Raw genomic sequence first — 23,731 nt, forward strand, 5'->3', positions numbered from 1 at the left:
GATATTTCAACATTGATTGGAATACCTGTTCCTCAGAATCCCCTACAACCCATGTAAACCTATATGGGTTTACGCAGATCATATCTTCACCCACCAGGATAGGTAAACCCAATAGCAAAGAAAGTATTATAGATTGGATACTTATTAATACCCAATCCCATATGTACAAGTCAGGGACCCTCCCAGGTGACCTAAGTGATCACTTTCGTACCTATATAATCAAGTATAAGGTGGACAACTCCCACCAGCCTACCTATAAAACTATCAGAAACAATAAGAGCCTTAACCTCATCAATTTCCAAAATGAACTCAAGGCATGCAATTGGTCAATCCTAAAACAACAATCACTGGATGATGTGGTAGCAACTTTTAATACCAAATTCCTTGCATCCTTGATTCACGTGCTCCTGCTCGCTCCATTAGAACCAAAACAAATATTGCACCATGGCTTTCAAAAGATACCAAATCAAAAATCATATTTAGAAATAAAGCATGGGACACTTGGCGTGCTACAAAAGCCCTACTAGATCAACTTAGATATAGACAGCTAAGGAATGACACAAAAAATCTATTATACTAGACAAAAAAGACTACTATTGCCATCTTCAACAGAAACAAAACAAACCTCAAAAGTTTTGGGCAGGAATAAACAAACTTCTTCACCCAGGACAAATCTCCACTCCAACCTCTTCAGCATCTAACCATAAATCCCTGGAGGATATTGCAAATTCCTTCAATAGTTTTGTCACAGAGACTATTCAATCCCTAGGTAGTCAGCTAACTCCTAATTGCTCTAACTCAAATGCTGCTATACCTAGAACCTGTCTCTTCTTTAGCTTTCAACTTGTTTCTACATCACTTATCTGAGCCCTAATTAAGAAATTAAAACCAACCACTCTAGCTGCTGATCTCCTCCCTGCAGATTATCTACAAAAAGCTGAAGATGCCCTAGCATACCCCATCTCCATCTTAATCAAGATAACTATATCCAAAGCTACCACCCCCTCAATCTGGAAAATATCTCTTGGAATACCACTCCATAAAGGAGGTAGTCCCATTGAAATGTCAAACTTCAGGCCCATAGCTATTCTGTCACCCCTGGCTAAAATTATGGAGAAATGTGTCCATAAACAACTTCTGCACTACCTTATTCAGAGCAAGCTGTTGGTCAATTTTCAGCATGGCTTTAGGCCATACCACAGTACCACCTCAGCCTTTCTATCTTTCTCGAATGCCATAAACCAAAATCGAAATAGCAACAAACTATCCTCAGCCCTCTTCCTTGATCTCTCCAAGGCCTTTGATATGGTTAACCACCAACTGCTCATCCATACTCTGAAGGCAATCTTCTTAAATAGCCATGCTTTCCAATGGTTTCAAGCTTACCTAAGTGGTAGACAACAGGCCGTCCTATGGCAGGAAAAACTATCAATCCATCTACCCATCCCCCTAGGTGTACCCCAGGGCTCTATACTAGGACCCCTTCTTTTCTCTATCTTTATTATTGACCTTCACACTGTCATCCCAAATGCAACTCGCATTCAATATGCGGACAACTCCACTTTGATTTGCTCAGCCTCCTCTCTGTCAAATCTACTGACATTAACCCAGAATACTTTCAACACAGTTGAAAATTGGCTCTCTAATCTTTGGCTGATCTTAAACCCTAATAAAACAAAGCCGCTTCTTTTCTCTCACACTTGTAGGTCCTCCTCACTTTCCTTTACCATTAAATCTAATAATGGAACCATTATTTCCCCAGATGCCCAAAGCAAACTCTTAGGTGTTATAGTAGACAAAAATCTCAAATGGGATATGCATGTCAATCAAACTATTAAAACCAATAATAAAATACCTGGCTCCCTTTATAAGATTAAACCTTTGCTTACCCCACTTGCTGGGACTGCTATTGCCCATTTCTATCTACTCTCTAGTCTCCTCTATGCCTCCCCTTTAATCACCAACCTGAACAAATATGTTCTTACCAAACTCACTAGCTGTTATAACCACATCACTAGATTTGCAACTAGCATGACATACAAGACACACCACTGTTATAACCTAAATCTGCTAGGGTGGCTAGATTTGCCTAGTCTACACCAATACAACCAGCTCATAGTGGCCCATAAAGTTCTCATCCATCCTGTAAATACAGCTGCACTTAAAAACATTATGAGCCCCTATAGTAACCTGAGGCCACTTCACTCATCTAATAGATTGCTGGTTCAAACATTCAAAACCAACAACTTCGCTGGGGACTCCATGTTTGCCAACACTGTTGGCAAAACTTGAAACACACTTCCAGCAGATCTTACTCTAGAACCTTCTCTAACTCAATTCAAAAAAGTCTTAAGCAATATTTTAAAACACACTGGCTATGTCCTTGTACTAATCCTGACTAGCTCCTTCTCTATAATTTAAGTACTATGTCATAATTGTTTTAGTCTACATACTTATGAAAAAAATGAGAGATCGTATAACTTGCTTGTTCTATTAGAGTCTGTAAACTGTGTATAACATGTAATTATTTTGTTACTTTACTGTATGTTTTCCCTTGGAGCTTTTCTCCCTGGGCCTCCACTGAAAATGGACATGTATCCAGTTGGACTATCCCTGTCAACAAATGTAAAATTAATAAATAAATAAATAAATGAATGAATAAATAAATAAATAAATAAAATTTCAGGAACCCCTCAAAACAAGGACAGTCTAACTAATCAGTTTGACTATTTAAGGGACTGTATTCTTCCATCCCACCCTTGCAGTTCCTTCTCCCTTCCAAAAAGCCCGAATCTCCATTTTTCTGTTTGGTAACAGATAGATTCAGACAAATGGGTTCAGAATATCATTCATCAACATTATTAATGGCGGTGAGAGAATATTTCTCCTTGCCAGAAGGTTATTCCTCATCCACCAGACCGGACTCTTTTATTTCCACCTGCCCTTCATTTCATGCTGTTCCAAGGAGTGATAGAACCAGTTTTCCTCCTTCTCATCTTGGGAAAGTTTTTTGTTTAAGGATGGTTTTAGTGCCAAAGAAAGAAGATGCTTGGAGACCAGTTCTGGATCTTCTTTCTTTGACCTGTTTGCAAAAGTGCCTAACTTCAAAATTATGTCACTTCACAATCTGTTAACTCGTCTTCCTCAGTCAAGTTTCCTAGTGACTCTACATTTAAAAGATGCTTATCGTCTTTTTCCTTTTCATCCAGACTTCAGGTATTTCTTAAGGCTTGTGTATCTGAATCACTTTATCAATTCTCTGCTTTTTAACTGCTGCACTAAGAGTGTCCAGTATGTGGTTAGCTCCAGTTATAGCTTGTTACAGACTGCAGGGTAACTATTTTTTTCCATATTTAAATGACTTCCTTCAACCTTCAGAGACTCTTTTTCAAAGTGTCTGGTGTCTCTCACTTGGAGGAGTGATCTGTTACACAAGCTGAGATATCAAGAGAATATTCAAAAGTTCTTATTGACTCCTTCACACAGGGCTGTGTTCAAGGGGTATCAGCTAGGCACTTCAGTTCAAAGAGTTTTTCTTTCACAGGAAAAATAGATCTGTATCTAGATCTATTAATATTTTTTTCCACTCATATTTTGGTGTGTGTGTCATGGCATCAATGATTCTCATGATAACCATGGTAAGATTCCATATGAGAAAGAGACAATGGTATCTAAAGTGTCTTTGGTCTCAGCATCAACATCCCTTGTCTTTTTAACTCCCACTGCTAGGGTTTGTCAATAGAAAAATAACTTGGTAGAAACAGCAAATATTCCTTAATTTTGGTCTTCCCTTCTCCCTCCCTGTTCCAAAGCAATCAGCCATCACAGACATTTTGGATTTGATTGAAGAGAAGTTTCTGGAGAGATAATAGTGCATGGTGTGTGGGACACCTAGGACAGATGCAAACACATAAATATGAAATAGATGCCTGCCCTGATCAAGACACTCAACTCTGAATCATCTTTAGTCACAATGGCCTCTTCAAATTGTTTCAGATAATACCATTCACATGGTACGTATTCAAACAGCAGGGAACCTGGTTGTAACCCCTTTGCAGACTAGCCATGTTTGCTTGCGATATAGCTTCACAGCACAGTTTTACTCTGCTAGTATCCTTAATTCCATTAGAGAAATATTGTGTAGCAGACAAGCTGAACAGGACAAGGATGACCCCCCAAATGCAAACTAGATCAAGAGGTCTTCCAAGATTTGATCCATCTGTGGGGAGTTTCTCTAGTAGACCCATTTTCCTCCTCTCTGATTACTCAGCTGGCCATTTTTTTCTTGAACTGTATGCTAGAAGGCCTGAAAGACAGATGCCTTTTTTTGACAGGAATGTTCCTGTATGTGTTCCCACCATTTCTACTGATATTCAGGGTACTTCTGAAGATTGAGGAGAAATCCCCCAACATCTTTGTGGACACTTCCTTTCTGGCCCAGGCAACAGTGGTTCTCCCATCTTTTGGAAATGGCCAGGACCAATTACTACAAGCATCCTCACAGAATGAAACTACTCTCTCAAGATTTGTGATGTTTAATACACCCTAACCCCAATCAATTTCAAGAAACTGCCTAAATGATGGGGTTTTCCTTCTTTTCCTTTAGGCATCTGAGAATGGTAAAAGGGTTTTTAGTTGGTACCATCACTGACATAACCAGCACCCATTCAGGGCTAGTTGTTCTCTGGCTTTACAATATTTAAGAGAGTTACTTTCATATGGCCTTTCTTACTCCTCCATCAAGGTTCATTTATTGGTCATTTCAGTGTGTCTTTCCGCGGACCCCTCACTTTTAAACCTTTCTCATGTTAATATGTTTTTGAAAGGGATTTTACTTCAGTGGCCTGCAAGAAAACCAATGGCCCCCTCTTGAGATCTTAATTTTGTGCTAAAGAAGCTAACACTTGCACCATTTGAGGTTTTTAATATGTAAAACAGCATTACTGATTGCTCTGAACTCTGCAAGAAGAGTACCTGAGTTGCAAGCTCTATTGTTGAGGGAACTCTATCTCATTTTGCACAGACACAGTGATTCTTTGAAACCTAATATGTCTTTTATGTCTATAGTGGTAACCAAGTTTTCTTTAAGATAAACTATCCATTCCTCCATTTTCTTTACTAATCTTAAAAATGAGGAAGAAAGGATATTCCATACTTTGGATGTCCACTGACAATTATCTTGACAGTGCTAAAATTTTTGCATCTTGTGATCTGCTGTTCGCTTCTTGTAAAGGTGAGTAGAAGGTACAACCAGTGTCAATAAATATGTCATTTAAGGCTATTAATTTTATTTATACTTCCCACAAAAGAAAAAAAATCCTGTCAGGGTCAAGGTCCACTCTACCAGGGCTTTGGCTTTATCTATGACTTTTAGGAGGGTTGCACTCTATAAATATTCCAAAAGCTGCAATTAGGTCCTCTGTACATACTTTTGAAAAGTACTGTAAGCTTGATACTTTATCTGGGTCTAGTTATGGTTTTACAAGGACCATTCTCCAGGGGCTCCTGGACTCTTCTCCTTCCACCAACCAAATGTAATAAGTTAGGGTAATCTATCCATATAGCTAAGGCCACTGCAACAGTGATCAATACAATGAACATAGTACAGTTGTTAAGTAGACTTACCATAATAGTAGATGTTTGAATGATTATTGCTGCAATAACTGCTCCCTCCCTTTCCCCTCATGTTTGGTGTGTTGTTTACGCCAGGTTATGGTTGTTTATTCTTTTCTTCTTCCAGTCAGTGTCCTTTCAGGATTAGCCCCCTTTCTCTGTTGGCAGGAAAGCTCTGAAGGGCTTGGCACCCATGCTTGTCTTTTAGACAGCTCAGTTCCAGGTGACTAATGGTCTGGGTGCAGGGAAGATGCCCTGAAGCTTTGGAAGCTGACTGCCTGCTATATCCTTGGCAGGATATAACCCATATAGCTAAGGCTACTGCAGCAATGATCATTCAAACATCTACTGTTATGTTAGGTTTACTTAGACAACTGTACTTTATCTGCTTCTGACTCTTTACAAAGTATCCTGGTAGAGCATTACAACAGTAGCATTTGTTAAAAAGCGTTCCTGGAACCTAAGAACATTTTGTGCATTTCTACGGCCTGAGTAGATAAGACTTAAACTGCAAGCCATAATCATTTATAGACTGGGCAAAGTTGCAGCTCACTGTTGAAATTTCCATTTGACTATATCACTGAATAAATACAGTAAACCACATTAATACTGGAGTAAGGACATTTACTCTTGATATATCTAACGAGCTAGACATTGTGGTATTAGTCCAGGATATACCTGACCTGAGGCAGGAGCTTGTAGTGTGCATACTGTTTCATCCTAAAAAATGGAAATTTCAGTCATTCTTTTAGATTTAAGAAGGAAAGTTCAGAGCTGGGGAATGACGGTGAAGAATACTTCACTGGTGTTAATGATAACTGGTGATCCATGCAGAGTGATAGCATCACTACCTTGTGGCCTAAGGGTTCTAGGGAAGGGGAAAACAGTGAACATTATAACTAAACTAGTTAAGCAGTAAACCATGAGTGCTGATGACAGACAACCAACTGGTCATAGCAAATGTAATAGAGTTTATAGGTTCATAGGTTCATAGGTGTGTACTAGGCTAATTGCCCTGGAGCCTTTACAAGCCTAGCCCATAGGATTACCCTGGCATCATGCCACATAACCTTAGTTCCCAGTGCTTCTGTCGAGTAAAGCCACTGGAGTGATCCATGGGGTGAATTTTCTATTTCCCATCCACTCATCAAGATTTCTCTTGAAAAGGGCCAGTGAGCTGCTCTGCTTGACTTGTATGGGAAGTCTGTTTCATAGCATGGGCAGTCTTTGGGTTATGAACCTGTCGCTCCAGCATGTTCTGTTGATTGTGGTAATGATGTTGAGTTCTCTGGAGCATGTGGTCAGGGGGATTGGGATTTCTTTAGATGTAGCATATCTAACAGAGCTGCGTCAGACATGGCTTTGTAAGTCAAGCAGAGATCGCCTCTAAGTAGGCGATATGAGACATAGAATAGTTGGAGTTTTTTTAGTCTGTCTATATAGGGCAAATGTTTAAGGCCTAGGATCCTCTTTGTGAGGTACATTTGTGGCCTCTTCAGTTGTTGCAGATGTTTAGTGAGGTACATGCCAAATGGGGCATTGTATTCAATGATTGGCCTAATGAGGGAAGAGCAGAGAAAGACAATGGCCTCTTTCTTTCTGGATGCAAAACCTTTAGTAATAAGATGTGCCACATAGAAGGACTTTCTGACCACAGTGGCAATGTGGTGGTCAAAAGAGAGTTTGCTGTCAACCTGTGTTCCCATATCTCTTATAATGCCTTCTGCGTTCAGTGGACTACCATCAATGTGGTAATTTTTGGGAACTGGGTTTTTCCCAAAGGGCATGACAACACATTTTTTGGCATTGAGCTTAAGGCCATGGTTCTGACACCAGCCGTTGGTCTCAGTAAGGCCTTTCTGTAGGATGTCAACATCACTTGGGGAGTTAATAATAGCTCCCAACTTGCAATTTTCTGCGAACTTTGTCAGCCAGAGTAGCTTCGTGTTGGCGTGGACTTCAGAGAAGTAGATACCAAACAGGAGACAACCCAGGACCAAACCCTGTGGGACTCCACTCGTGCGTGGTCAGCAGTCTGACTTGGAGTTAGCTACTTTCACACTGTGGGTTCTACCTGTGAGCCAGTTTGCAACCCACCTAGTGATATAGGGGTTGATGCCTAGCTTAGTGAGTACTCAGTTGTACTCAAATCTCTGAAATTTGATAAATCTTTAAATACTGTTAACAGCTGTTTGCACAAAATTATTATTCAGGGGAAGGCTGGATTCAGTTTATATGGAACAGGAAAGATTTGTCAAAATGTCCTATTTAAGGAGGCAGAGGAACAGTTATGGGCCTACCTAAAGTTAATGCAGAGTTTGCTGTTTATACACTGGTTAACCTAATGCTGGTTATCTTACACAACAGTTTCTGTTAAATAACCTGGAAACAAAAGTTTTATTTTTTTTCTTTTGAAAAAGTGAGGAAGCACTTGATTCCAGATAGCATTAGTTAAGCTCAGGGTGAGGACCTTTATTTGTATTAAAAGTCTTTCATTGTCAGAACCTTAGACAAGGAAGTCTGTTAAACAGTCTGGCAGTTTTTTTATAACACATCTGTTTGAAGTTTTAAATAATTATACAAGTAATGGATGTTCAGATATGTGTAGCAGAGTCATGTGCTTTTTTTTTGTTTTGGTAGTATTTTCATAATCATTAGTTTATTCTGCTGTTTTCTCTCTGTCTGTATTTTTATCTCAAAAAGCATAGTGTCAGAAACTTTGGTAAGTATTCATACTGCTTTCCCTATGAGTGGACAAAGTCAAACTTCCCAATGATAGACATCCCTGTGCTATATTCCCACAAAAAACAATTGAAGAAACAGTTTTTAAGTTGCTTTGCAGGGGAACAAGCCCCCTACATCCTAATGTGATGCTTTTTCTGGAGAAGCTCTTATCTTTGGTGTGTTGAATTTCAGGCAAATGACGATGGATAATTCAGTCTTCATCCACCACAGATTACCCATTAATTTCCTTTTATCTTTTGTCTAGTAGATAATATTTCAGTTATGCAAGCAATAATGCCCATCACAGTGGACAATATTGGGAAAGAAAGGGACTACCGAAAGGTGTTACAAGGCCTGCTGCAGTAGGTGGAGGGACTCTCTACCCATGTAAGCTCTGGTTTTCCCCTTACAATGTCCACCCCAGAAGCCATTATTGCTCTTAGAAATTAGGCTATCTGATCAATTTGGTCATATTGTGTTATTAGTAGTATATATACTTTTTTATTTTGAGAAGTAAAATATTTTTTCCTCCTAATGTTTCATATTTGTTTTAGGATATGTAATTGTTATTATAGAACATGTTATACATCCAATAAAATATGTATATATAGGTCCACTTTTAAATTTCAAAATACCAAAATCTCGAATTTTGAGATACCGAACTGAAAACATTGAGATTTTGGTATCTCGAAAGTTAAAAGTGAACTAAAAAAAAAAACACAGCTAAAATAATGGTTTTGCAGGGGGGCAAGCCCCCTGCACCCCCTACTTAAATATACCAACACCAAGATTACGTTACAGTGAAGAGAACGGTAATGTTTCCTTTCTACTTACCATTCTCTTCACTGTAGCGTGAACTCGGAGTTGGTATATTAACGTAGAGGGGTTGTGGGCGGGGTTTCAGCAAAGTGGTTGGGGTGAAATGAAATTTAGTGAAATGAGATTCAATGAAACAAAGTAGACCCATACACACACATATATATATATCTATATATATATATATATATATATATATATATATATATATATATATATATATATAAAACTTAACACACACACATACCACACAAATGTGCCTAGCAATTGCAGCTATTTTCTTGACTGTCTAAACCTCAAATATCTCATTCTCATGAAATAAAAGAAAAACCTGCATATAGTGCAAACCAGTGGAACCTTACCACCTCACATACCTCTCAACTGTTTCTAATTTTGTAGAACATCCCTGATTTTGCCTATTTTTGCTCTGCCCAATGGAAACCAAAAAAATTATTTTGTGGATTACAGTTAGTCAATAAATCCAGCCATTCTATTTTCGTATTTCTTATTGTTCAGATAAACATGCTGATTCAAAACATCTTGCTCTATCAATTGTAAAAGTAAATTAGGGTAATGCTTACAAGTTGTCCCCAATTTTGGGTCTCCCCCCCACAAACCTTACTAGCTTTGTAAAGATTTCTTGAGCAAAACATTTATACAAGTCTTTTTCTCTTAATTTACTTATTTATTTTTGTACCCGGTAAACAGCTTTGTTTATTGAGAATTATTTGATGGCCACTTGCTTTCTTTCTGTGCTACACCATGGGGCTTAGTATGCCGCTGTTAAGCAGTGGACTTGATGCCCTATTCAGATGTACATTAGCACCTGGCTAGAGAATTCTTGTTTTCCAGCAGGATATTTTATTAAGTCATGCCCATTCTGTAAAGCATATTAGTTTACAGCATGAACTTCAATAAAATATGTGTTAACTCCTCCCAGATATTCAATATAACAAAAGGCCAGCTAGCACACAAATGCCCAAGTTGAAAAGAAGCAAATCAAACAAAGAAAAAAGCAACAGGGCTACCACAACTATAAGCATATATTTATTAAAAACACTCAAATAAAAACAAAGGATAAGTGCTTTCACATATGTAATGCTTGTTCAGATCCATAAACACTGAGAGCATCTCCAATTCTTATACCTTATACATTTAACAAGCACCTATCAAATGTAAGATTTATAAAATTCAATAAAACTATTATTCATTTCTGCCAGATATTACAAATTTAACTTAATAGTATTAAGCAATGTCATTCTTCCCCAAGCTGCTCAGAAGATGAGGAAAATGTCTGGGATCATTTTACACTCAAAAACGTCACCAAAACTAAAACAAAACTGCTCTGCAAGTCTACTCAGATGTGCAATCTTCCACAGTTTTATTATTGATAAACAAAGAATTTTAGTCCCTATATAAATTTCCAGGGACTTCCTCAGAGTTTAAAATGTACATTATTGCCTCAAAGTGACAATGTCCTAATTTGCGTATATTCTACACTACATCGTTGACTTTAAACACAGTATTTATATAAAATGGTAACACATTTTAAACACATACATATATTACTCTGTAAAAAGGTTATCGCTATACATATTTCTTCTGTGGTAACAGTTCAGTTTTTCAGCAACTATAAAAATTAAGGTAGGTAGGTAGGTACTAGGCTATTGGCCCTGGGGCCTATACAAGCCCAGCCAAAAAGTTACCCTGGCTTTTGCCACCCAAGAAAATTATTTTCCTGTGCCACTGTCGAGCAGAGATGAAATCATTTTACCTGAATTTCATAATAATATTTACAATACATTATCCTATCAAATCACCCTACTCCAATATAAAAATGTTGTCAGAATATAAAACTCTTACAGAATGCTGGCTATGTAATTCAGATCACTGGCAATGGAAATACAAGCATTTATTTCTGGTTTGACACTGGCATTTAACCTCAACTCCTTTTTATATTTGGGTCAATTCCTATGTAAGAGCTTGCGAAACATCAACCAGAGGCTTTATCTCATTTTAGTCATATTAGGCTATTAAAAGCAGTAAGTATACTGTGGGCTTTTGTAAATGACCAAAGATAATTTTTAGTAACTAACCAAATTGATATTGCTAGCATATTAGTTGGAATAAGAATTTTTGACATTGTAGTAGCTTTAGTTTTTTAGGTAATCACTTCCTTGTGTTTGTACAGTTGGAACAAAAACAGCTAGTCCTGTGCTGGCTTCACATGAGGCTGGTGCAAGCAGAATTAGTGGAGTTCCAGAGGAGGAAGAGGTCTTAGGGAAATTTGTCATGATGTTATTTCTAAAAAGATTGAGAGTATCGCTCCGTCTATATGCAGGAGGACAAGAATTAGGTGCCGTTGTTAAAAGCCAATCCACTTAAGTTAGAGCATAATGCAGAAATAATAGTGAAAAGTGTGGGTGTCATAAGAAAGTCATGGAATTAAAGCATGATTAATTGAGCCGAAATCAGTTGTCTTATGTAGACTGTCTATTCTGCCCATTCTATACCTCCTTGAGTCCATTCATAGATTAGGCACAGTGTTAGTAAAATAATGACTGAAGAGTCTACCAAGAAGACTGGAATAGGATAAGTGAACTGGAATGCTCAGGGGAGTGAGAGTAAGAGTGCAATTTCTAAGTAAAAGAGTAAAAAAAGAATAGTGGTCATAGTGGTCAAGATTGACAAGGAGATCTCAGGGGATCAAATCCATGTTCATATGGAGACACTTTTTTTATTTTCTAGGTTAAAACATGGTAGTCAGAATCCTAATAAACTGAGAATGCAGACAAAACAGGACATAATTACCATTGTTAATATTAGAGTCATTTACTTTTCCTTGGTGTCACACCAAGTCTAAGTAGTCAGAAGTTATGTGTACTAATTAATAATAGAAAACTATGGGCTTCAACAATAAAGTAAGACATAAAGGAAAAGTTGTGCAATTTCTAGGAAAAGACCGATCAGACCTATGTTTCAAAGCTGAAGTGGTGATTAGAAGTGAAGTCATGCTAGATTTTTTGTAAAAGACAGATTATTAGGAGGGTTGAGCCACTAATGACATGCAGGCCATGGAAGCCTGTTGACATAAAGAAAGTAGAGCCATAGATGCTACTGTAAACAGAACTCCATAATATTCTGTGACTTAGAGGGCTGTAAAGTACAGTCCTAATGCACTTGTAAGAGCTAGAGATTAGATTGCTTCTTTTCAATTTTCTTCCATCGGCATGTGATGGGATGTGATGTGCTCATGTTACTGTTATATCAGATCCAAGAAGGACCACTGTGCTGAGATTAGCTTCAAATGGATCTAGTGGGGTAATACTGGTAGGGGGTCAGCAACCCCTGAGTTCAGGGTTTGGGGATAATCTGGAGTGGCAAAAAGCTCAAAAGAAACCAAAAAAGGACAAGATTCTGATGTTATAACTATGACTATTCCATGATGCAGGCCTTTTTGAACCAGAGATATCTTATGACCTAGAAATGTTCCTTCTCAAATTACAGCATGCCATCATTGGTATATTCTGAGTATAGTTAGCGCCATCTCCATGACTAATAGAAGGCTAGTGTAGTAATAGAAGAGTGGAATCAAATGCTAACCATAAGGTTAGTAAAAGGGCTACAGCTGCTCTTGTTAGATGTCATGGACTTGAGTCTACCCTATTAAAAGTATATGTTTGGTAGGCCACTAAATGTTTTCTAGTTAAGTAGAGAATTAGCTGTAAAATGAAGACATAATCTTGAATTATTGCTCATGCCAGCTCTAAAAGTGTTAGGAGACACAAGATTGTATAAGTTAAGTGGTGACTGTTGGTACTGTTGAGTCTTTAAAGAAAGTGGTGGTAGCAATGAGTTGTATGAGATGACGTGTTTGTACAGTTTGTACAATTTGTGGTAAGTGGTACACCAAGGGCAGTCAGCTGAATAAACAAGTTGATTGTCTCAATAATTAGTAGGGCGGGATTAATAGTCCTAAGGTTCTTTTGGGCAGGAGATGTCCAAGAGATGAAGTAGGTAGATTTTATAAACCAATTAGAACTGTTGCCAGTCATTTTGGGATAGCAAGACCTATGTTTATTGAGAATTAGCTAGTTGGAGTAAATGCATAAGGTATAAATCCCATTAGAGTGATGGTAATAAAGAAAATTATTAGGGAAGTGAGGATTGAAGCTCACTTGTGGCCTGGCTGATAACCTGGGGATATGAGTTAGTGGGTTAGTCTTATACTAACTCATGTTTGTACAGTTAGAAACAGCTAGGAATGTATTGATTTGACTGGGTTGAGTATAGGAGTCATGGGAGAAAAATAGCTAACAAGATTAGGGGAATTTCTAGAAGGGTTGGGCATATAAACTGACCAAAGATAATTGAAATCGTGATCAGTTTACTAAAAGTTTGTTTATACCTTGATGAGTTGGGGTTACCATCAATATGGGAGATACTTTTTAAAAGAAGGAATAATAAAAATGTTAATCAAGAAATTAATAAAATAATGAGTCAGGGACTCTGGTTTAATTGTGACATGCCACTAAGAGTGAGGGTAAGTACCAATTTTTCACTTAAAAGGCTGACACTGGACTTTAGCTTTTTAGGGAGGCTTTTTCTAATATTAAGGAAAGATCAATTTTCAAAATGTTGAAAAGGAACTGCTTCTTCTACAACCGGTATAAACGTATGGTTGATACTACAGATTTCAGAGCATTGTCTGTAAAACAAAACTGGTTGAGCAGTCGTAAATGCTATTTGATTAACTTGCCTGGGTACTGCATTCATTTTAACTCCTAAAACAGGAACAGTTCACAAGTGAAGAACATCATCTGCTGTGACCAAAATATGAATAAGGGATTCTATTAGGACTACTATATGATAGTCTGTTTCCTGGCCCCAGTAGAAGGAATTGGCCTGGTGCTAGGTTTTGTGTTGGTACTATATGAGTCAGAGTGTTTCATATTATACTCATATTTTCAGTATAACTGATGCCCTGTAGCTTTAATTTGTAGATGGGGATCACCAATTTTGTCTATTAAGGGAAAGATATGAAGACAGAGTAGAGTAATTATAACTAAAATTACTGTTGGAAGAATAGTTCAGATGATTTCAATCTCTTGGGAATTTAGAATAAAATTGTTGATTAATTTTGTTGAGACTATGGCTATGATAATATATAAAACTAAAGTACTAATTAAAAATACAGTTATTAGGGCATGGTTATGAAAGTAAAGAAATGTTTCTATTACAGATGAGGCTGTGCCATGTAAATTTAGTCGTGATGGGTGGGCCATATTAAGATATATAGGGGTTTAACCCACAAGTTTTTCTTGACAAGGCAATATATTATTTTTACTAGTATCTTGTTAAAGAAAGTAGCAGAATGGTTATGTGGATGGCTTGACATTAACTTATAAGGGTTTGACTCCCTTCTTTCTTGTTAATTTGAATGTTGAATGTGGACAAATGTCAGTTCCTCAAATATGTGGTATAGCGGAGGGCAGCCTTGTATTCATTCAACATTTGTCTGGGTTAGTTTAACTGACAGAACTTCCCATTTTAAAGGAAATATATAAAAGTAGAATCACTGCTACAAGGGAATTTGTGATCCAGTAGAAGAAACTGTGTTTTATAGGGTGTTGACTTGGGTAGTCCAAATATCATCGAGGCATTCCTGCAAGGTCTAAAAAGCACTGTGAAAAAAGTTAAATTTATACCAATGAACTCCAAAGTGGATTTTAGTTAAGTTGCTGTGAAGAGTATAGCCGGTTATTAGAGCAAATCAGGATAGAAGGTCACCAATAATTGCAAATACTGCACTCGTGGATAAGATAAGGTAGTGTGTGTGTCATGCACTACAATAGCTAGTGAAAAGTTGTCTAAGACAATTCCTGTGACACTTCCCAATGTGAATTAAAAAATAAATCCTAAAGCCTAAAGTAAGGGGGGGGGTCTCTCATTCAATAACCCACACATGGAGAGTTGCTAGCCAGCTAAGTACTTTGACACTTGTTGGGATGGCAATAATTATTGTGGCTGATGTAAAGTATGCTTGTGTGTCCATGTCTCTACCAACTGTAAATATGTGGTGGACACAGGCAATAAACCTTAACAAGCTAATTACTATTACTGCTCAAACTATCTATATATAGCCGAAAGGCTCTTTTTTCCCTGGAGTAGTAGGCAACAATGTGAGAAATGATTCCAGTGCCAGGAAGCATAAGAATATCGACCTCTGGATATCTGAAGAATCAGAATATATGTTGATATAAAGTAGGGTCTTCTCCTCAAAGGAGTTTGCATTGATATTCCAGTCAGTCAGTGTTATGGTGATGCCAGCAGCTAAAACTGGGAGGGAGAGGAGAAGAAGGACTGTACTAATTATTACTGATCAGATAAATAATGGAGTTTGATATAGAGAGGCTGATGGTGGTTTTATCTTAATTATAGTTATAATAAAATTAACTGAGCCTAAGCCAGAGGAAAGTCCTGCCAGATAGAGGGAAAAAATTGTTAAGACAACCGGTGCTACACCATGGGCCAGGTTCCGTGCAGGTGGTGGATCGATGGTTCATCCTGTTCCAGCATTGATCTCAACACCTGAGCCAGTAAGTAAAAGCAGAAATGTGGGTGGGAGTAACCAAAAACATATATTATTTGTTAATGGGAATGCTATGTCGGGGGCTCCAATTATAAGTGGAATTAGTCAGTTACCAAAGCCCATGATTATGATTGGTATAACTATGAAAAAGAGTATAAGAACAGCGCCAGCAGTTGCTAAAACTTAAAACTTTGGTTGTCTTTGAGCAAAGCTTCTGGTTGGCTAAGTTCTGCATTAATGAGAAGATGTAAGGCTTTTCCAATTATTGTGGCCCAGGCACTGAAGATCATATCTAGGTTGCTGATATCTGTATGGTCTGTTAAGAGTAGTCAGTTTGTTACTGTCACAAGTAGGATGGCCAAGAGTTAGGTGGTGGATCATAGCCTCACAAATAAGGATGAATAACTCTCCCTTCCAAGTCATGAGACATAGTCATGCCAGTATGAATTCAGAGACTCATTTTAGCTTCCACCACAGCTTCCTGTGCCATTAGATATGCTGTAATCTAGATATATGTCTACTGGTTTAGGGTCTAAGCTGTTAATTAAGAGATTAAGGGATTGAGTCCCTTTCATCTAGAAGGCCTTAGCTTAATTAAAACACTTGAGTTGTATCCATGAAAGGTGGGCTAAAATTCTGCAGACTTTACAGGGACTAAAAGATTTTTACTTTTATTTAATGCTTTGGAGGCTTTTGGTTTAGTTTAGCTTAAGTGCCTTATGTACTGAAAGTTGGAGTAGAGGTAAAAGTAAAGTTGTGTGAATTAAAACTATGGACAAGATGAGGGTTATGCTAAGGTTTATGTGTCATTGGTGGTTATTATATGTATTGGGTGCAGTTGTGAGGATTATTGCATAGCATTGTCACAGGTAGAAGTATAAGCTGAGTAAAGCTGAGGATTGTGGCAAGAATAAATAGGCTATTATTTGATAATTCTTGGTATGAGGCTTGTGAGAGGGGAAGGCCTCTGAGTGAAAGTAATGAGAATTAGGCAGTACAGTGGGGAAACTAGTGAGATCTTGCAGTTGTTATATATAATTAGTGGAGGTGTGGGGGGCCAAAGCCCCCCACATTAAGGGATGGCAGGCACAGTCCTCCCACATAATTAGGATGCGGTGTGCATCAAATAATATTTTAATAACTTCGGAATCCTGGCAAAAATATACTCAGCTATTTCCCCTGCTGCTGACCAGCTATGATACTTTGGTGATTTTTTAAAGCTAATATGCCTATATGAGAATACTGCCATTCGATGTTTACTGTTCACGGAAATGTTTTTTGATTACCATTTATTTCAATGGCTGAAAGTATACCAGATGTATCCATCCCTATGGTTGTTATTTTCAGTATGATTTCCAGTCATTACATCGCCACCCCCTTTACATTCATATACATCACCACCCCCTTTACATTTATATACTGTATATAATACAGCAAATTTAAAAAAACAGGCATTATTCATATCATGTACATGTTCATGCAGTACATTGGTATGTCGTTATTTCTGAAATATGGTCCCCAATACATTCTTTTATCTTTCTATTTGACATACCCTCATAACATACTGGACATGCCATACATAATATTTATATTTCACATATCACAATCTTCAAAGACATTACACATATATTTTTCTGTGTTTCCAGATGTCTAAAGACTGAAACTGAAAATTGAGACTAAAGTTAGACAAATCTTTTATATTTCACATATCACAATCTTCAAAGACATTACACATATATTTTTCTGTGTTTCCAGATGTCTAAAGACTGAAACTGAAAATTGAGACTAAAGTTAGACAAATCTTTTATAAGCAGATAAATATTCATTTCTGAATTATTATGTAAGTTTAAAGCCTTTATTAAAAGCCAGACATTTTAAAAAATAACTTGGCAATGGGATTAACATTTTCTCAAGATTGAGTATAAATTATGGTGGCCGTGGTGGTGCAGCGATAGTATTGTCACCTCACAGCTTGAGGTTCTCCCATTCGATTCTCGGCTGGAGCACCTTCTGTGTGGAGTCTGCATGTCCTCCCTGCGGTCAAGTGGCATTCGAAAGACATGTGTGAATGGATGTGCCTTCGTTGAAGGTTGGGCGTCGGGCTGGCACCTCATCACCATAAAAATCTAATGCCAATCATTAGCAGACTGGAGTTCTGCTATGGCAACCCCTAACTAGGAAAAGCCAAAAGAAGAACAATAAATTATGGTGGAGTTGGTTGATTTTGGAATAAAAAAGCATTTAAGAAAGCGTATTATTGGTGATTTGTTGCATAACTTTATATTTGTTATTATTCTGAGCTTCTTCGTTTTTGTAGAGATTTATTGCATAGGCTTGTAATTTGCCTGTGATTATAACTTTTTTATTGGTAAATATTCTTGTAGACCTAAACAGGCCATAGTAAATATTCACTGCTTTAATCACAGATATTATTATTCTTTGAATGAGCTACTTTCTGGTCATTGATAGTAACCTCTCACCTCTAATTACCACAGACTAAAATTATTTTCTTTATTTGCCTCCATAAATTTGCACTACACTGTCATATAGTCATTTATCAATGTTGCTATTTAACAAGGTTGGTTTTCAGTATTTTAGTGTTTTTGCTTTCGTCTTTTGTACTGCAGAAGTCAGTGCTAGTGTTACCAGCAAAGAAACATACCTTATCTTTTAACACCTCTTTAGCATTACATACAAATTTACAAAGCACAACTTTGCACTACATTGTTCTCTGTGACATATGCCAGATACCTCTACTTTGACAAATTGAGCTATCTTCTTTATTACAGGTGTTGTACCACAGCATTTGTGTTTAGTTGCATCATGGGATCATCTGTTTGTTTGTGTTTCACATGAAAAAGAATCATATTTCTTGCTTAAACTCAGATAGGTCATATCTTCCCTTCTTCTTGCTTCAGTACTTGTATCTGACTAGATCATTTGACAATACTTATGTATTGCAAAACCACATTATAATTTTTAAGTTTAAAAAAGTGTTCAGGCCATACAACGATATAGCAACACTGTCTCTAGACATTATATCAATATGCTGATTGTTAGATCATACTAATTTCAGAAACAATGACGTGAAAATACATTAAAAATGGTTTACTTGTCTTGATTTAGTATATTTTGTTTGCCAGTGATAACACTACTACAAATTTCTGAGCTAAAAAATCATAAGCAATAGCCTTTCTGTATTTGCATGCCATGTCTCTTCCTAGCTACTGAAATTATTCAGGCAATATTCGATTGCATTACATACCTTTCATTTAATCTGTAAAATGTAAGACATGCCTCATAGTTATTCAGTCAGTTGATAAGGATTACTAGGCTTGCCTAAAATGGAATCAGTGTTTCACAGAACTGTGATAGTACAGATGATTAAACTTGTTCAATTAATAACCCACTGCAGTGAATAATGATAGCAGTATGAAATGGTGACTTTGGTGTAATGCTATCAACTTTGGAATCCTTAATAAGTGACATTGTAAAAATCCTGATCCATGAAATAAAATGCACTGGCATTAACACATACTTCACTAAGGAAAATCAAAGAAAACTGAAATGGATGTACCCAGGCGTGTAGGACATATACATACTCCAAATTCAGCAATGAAGGTATTTTGTACACAGAGCATTTACCGACAATGTACTGCAGCTGTTTGACATTCTGGACTTTTAATCTTTTGATGTAGTAGTGTAGAATTATTACAACATAAGGTGTCTTTGCAGCTGTTCTTTAAATTTGGAGCAGATGGTGAAAACATTTGCTGCAAACACTTATCACAGAATTTCAGAAACAATGAAAATTATATTTGGAATTCTTTACTTGCCTTGATTTAATATACAGTGTTTGTCAATCATGACATTACTACAAATTTGATTTACAAAGTAACGGGTGTTGCAAGGATGCGTGTCACTCCTGAGGCATCAGATGTTTATCCCGTTATCTGTTACAAATAACTGTTATAAATAAAATCATATATTTCAACTTATTTCTATAATAGCCACATAAACGTTTTTTTTTCACAAAATATGCTGCAGTCCTTGATATACTATTAACATTTAGAAGTTTGTCTTTTTAAGGGTTAAATATCATAAGATTGAAAGACTTGAGTTTTACTCTGCTAACATTGTGGTTATAACCTGACATCCTAGAATAGTTGGTAAATGTCTATAACTTTGGTTGCAGAAATGCTTGTGAGAAAATTGCAAGAATAAACATTTGAAGACAACCTTCTTTCCTTCCTTCATTCTAGATAGTTTTGTTTACTGTTGTGTTAAATGTGCATATATAACACCTTCCTGATGTCACTGGCCACTGCTGGTCCACTATTGCTCATATTATTCATGACAGCCAACAACAGAATACTACATATGCATCAGTAAATATCCCACCCTTACTTCAGAACTGGAAGAAAATAAAATGTTAGTAGAATTAATGTCCTTAAGTCAATCTGAGTTGTCAGCATTGCTCTATGTTTTTTCCAACCAAAAATGACTAGTTGAGGGCTGACACACATATAATTTTGTTTTTTACTAGTAGTTCTTTATCCCACAATGAACAATTTAAATTTGTGGTATGCAATTTTATTGACAATTTCCTTTCCTGTAGGTTGTTTTTTTTTTTTTTTTTTCCATAATAAATTTTTATTGAAATATATTTTCCAAAAACATTACAAAAATACAATAAACATCACACACATAATACACTATAACTAGGTTGTTTTGATTCTGTTACTACTAGAGTGCTCAGAATTATGGCTTCCTGTGAGAATCCCTGATGAGTGTGCCTGTAACTAATTTTTAAATTATCCTCCTGATCTTTGTTTTCTTTAAAAGATTAGGGTTGCATTTTGATATCATCTAGAAATAGTAAATAAATCCGTTGTATAATATGATTTCCTTATGTATGAACATAACTTACTACCCTGCTCATCTACTGAATTACAGAGGTGTCAGGTTTCCTGCATTTATTGTTTGAGTTGCCCATTCAGCTCTAACTGATACATAACATGAACAGAACTGTTTGCAGTTTATTTTTAGCATTTTGTTTGCTTATTTAATTATTGCTTGTTTGAGTTTTTGTTTGTTTGTTTGTTTTGCAGAGGGAGCCTGGAAAAATAAAGCAAGCAGAGAAAGTAAAAGGAACACATGATATACATTGCAGTGCAATAATGTAGTAATGCAAAATGGTAACTTGGGTTCTTCAACAACAGAAAGCAAGAAGAAGCTGAGTGTAGTGATGTTCTTTAAACTATTTACTTTTCATACTAAAATTAGAATAGCTTACGGAAGACACTTTCCACGTAGTTATAAAAAGCAATACTTTTTACAGGTGTACTGTGCCAAAGACAGATACAGGAAAAATAAGCACGTTGTACAAATATGGGTATTTCACCAGGCAATGCAGTAAAAACGATAATTTTTTTGCATAGAAGAAAGGCACCTTCATCACTCTTGTATGGAAGACAGATGTAGGAAAGATGAAGGGTATAACAAATGTGAGTGAGTATATCAGCTATAATGCAATTTATGTTAAACAATAACTGACATTTTGAACATGTTATATTGTTTACCAGGAAATTCTCACTGGGAAAAATACATTTTCATTGGAGGTTTGGGGATATTTCTACAAACAGCCAACCAACATGAGTGAACTATATTGCTTATACATAAATACACACACACACACATATATATATATATATATATATATATATATATATATATATATATATATATATATATATATATATACATATAAATATATACATACATACACACATAGATACACACGTGTGTTTTATGGAGTGCCATGTCTAATCTCCAAAATTAGAAAAAAAAGATGAACTGTTTTGTGCCACTGAAACATGATACTGACTTAAACTGGGCTTTGATTGGTGGGTAGCCCTGTGTGCTGTTACAACTGGCTATAAGGGAGGGCAAGTTCCTTCACTCGTAGTGGTTTCTGAATATTTTTTCTCATATATATCATCAAAAGTTTACAGACAATAGTCTGTAAGTAACTTATTTAAATAAGGGTACTATTTATAAACTATCCCTGACATTTTTTCTTACTTGCTGTCTATGCGACAGCACTCACTAAATGATTCACTGGCTTTCAAAGCCAGTAAAACATATTGCTTTTGTTTTTTTCTTTTCTTTTGTAACAATAGTATATAGAGCAGATGAATCCCCATGCACTATAAAGAAACATGATTGTGTCTCACTGCTTGAGAGTTGAATTTCTTGGCATCCATGCTGTGAACACAAAATAACATGGTTATACTTGTAGACCATATAATAACCCTATATATATATATATATATATATATATATATATAGGCAGATAGATAGATAGATAGATAGATAGATATAAGTATAGATACAGATATACATATAGATAGAAATATATATATATTATTCAGTACATTTTAACACATAAGCACACTTCTCTGTTTGATCCAATAAGTATCTATATGTCTAGTAGGGTGAAGAAGGTAATCCTACTTTGCAGATTTCCCTCAGCCATCTATATGAAATGTTTTGGACAAGACAATGTGCCAGCCAATGCAATGTACAGGTTCATGCAGACTTAAAAATAGTATGTACAGAATAGGCTACATAATGGAATAATGGTAATAGGTTTATAGTTTCATAGAAGGTTAATGGCTCTAGAGCCCTTACAAGCCTATCCAAATTTATCCCGAGTTACCCCAGTTGTTAGTGGTTAGGTAAATGATGTTTGCAGAGGTAAGAGCCTGTGGTAGTTAATACTGACTTCCTCTGTCTAGGGTGGACATGGGCATCACCCCAGGAGTGAATTTGTGGTCACTCATTCATTGACCTAGAATGCATTTGAAGAAGGTCAGGGAGGGGCGCTGTTTCACGTGAATTGGAAGCATGTTCCAGAGAAATGGCAGTCTTTGGGAGATGTATTTATATCTCCAACATAACCTGTTCATGTCAGAGGCTAGGCTAAGATCCCTACTGTGAGTGACCCTTGTGCAGTGTGATTTATGAATGTGCAGCATTTCCATTAGGACTGGGTCAGAGACTGCCCTGTAAGCCAGGCACAGGTCACCCCTCAGTAACCTGTAGGAGGCAGAATACAATGACAGGGCTTTTAGGCTTTCAAGTAAGACTTATTTTGTGCAACCTGTAATTTCTTGGTGAGAAACCCTTGTGGTCTCTTCAATGTTGCAGGTGTTTGGTGAGATATATGCAAAATGGAGCATTGTACTCAACTATTGGTCTGGTGAGGGCTGGGTATAATGGAATTATAACATCCTTAGTTCTAGAGTTGATAACCTTGGTTCTAATATGTGCCACATAGAAGGATTTCCTTACTACTGTCGATACGTGATGGTCAAAATTCAGATTGCTATCAGCCTGAGTACCCAGATCATGTACCACTGGATCTACACCTAGGGGTTGCTGTCTACAGTGTAATTAGCAGGGATGTCAGATCTCCCAAAGGGAATAATAATGCATTTCTTTGCATTTAGCTTTAATTTGTGACTTTGACACCAGTCATTTGTCTGTTTTAACCCTACCTGCAGGATACTAACAACACTGAGGGACAAAATGATTTCTCCCAATTTGCAGTCATCAGTGAACTTGGTCACCCACAGGCCATCCAAGTTTGCCTCGACTTCTGAGAAATAAATTCTGAACAGTAAGGGACCAACACAGAACCCTGTGTTATGCCAGTGGTGATTGGTCTTTTGCTAGAGGTGAAGTCACCCACTTTGACAGTATGTGTCCTGTCACTGAGCCAGTTGGCTACCCATCTGATAATGTAGGGTTAATTCCCAAATGTGAGAGTTTCTCTATAATACCTGAGTGGGGGATTGTGTCAAATGCCTTGGCTAGGTCAAGATAGGTGGCAGGCACTCTCCTTCCCTCGTCCAGGGCCTTGGTGACTTTTTCAAAGAAGTCAACCATGTTTAACTGGCATGATCTACCTTTAACACATCT

The sequence above is a fragment of the Protopterus annectens genome, chromosome 3.part0 (genome assembly GCF_019279795.1).
Source record: "Protopterus annectens isolate FY-2018-M chromosome 3.part0, PAN1.0, whole genome shotgun sequence".
Classification (NCBI taxonomy): Eukaryota; Metazoa; Chordata; order Ceratodontiformes; family Protopteridae; genus Protopterus; species Protopterus annectens.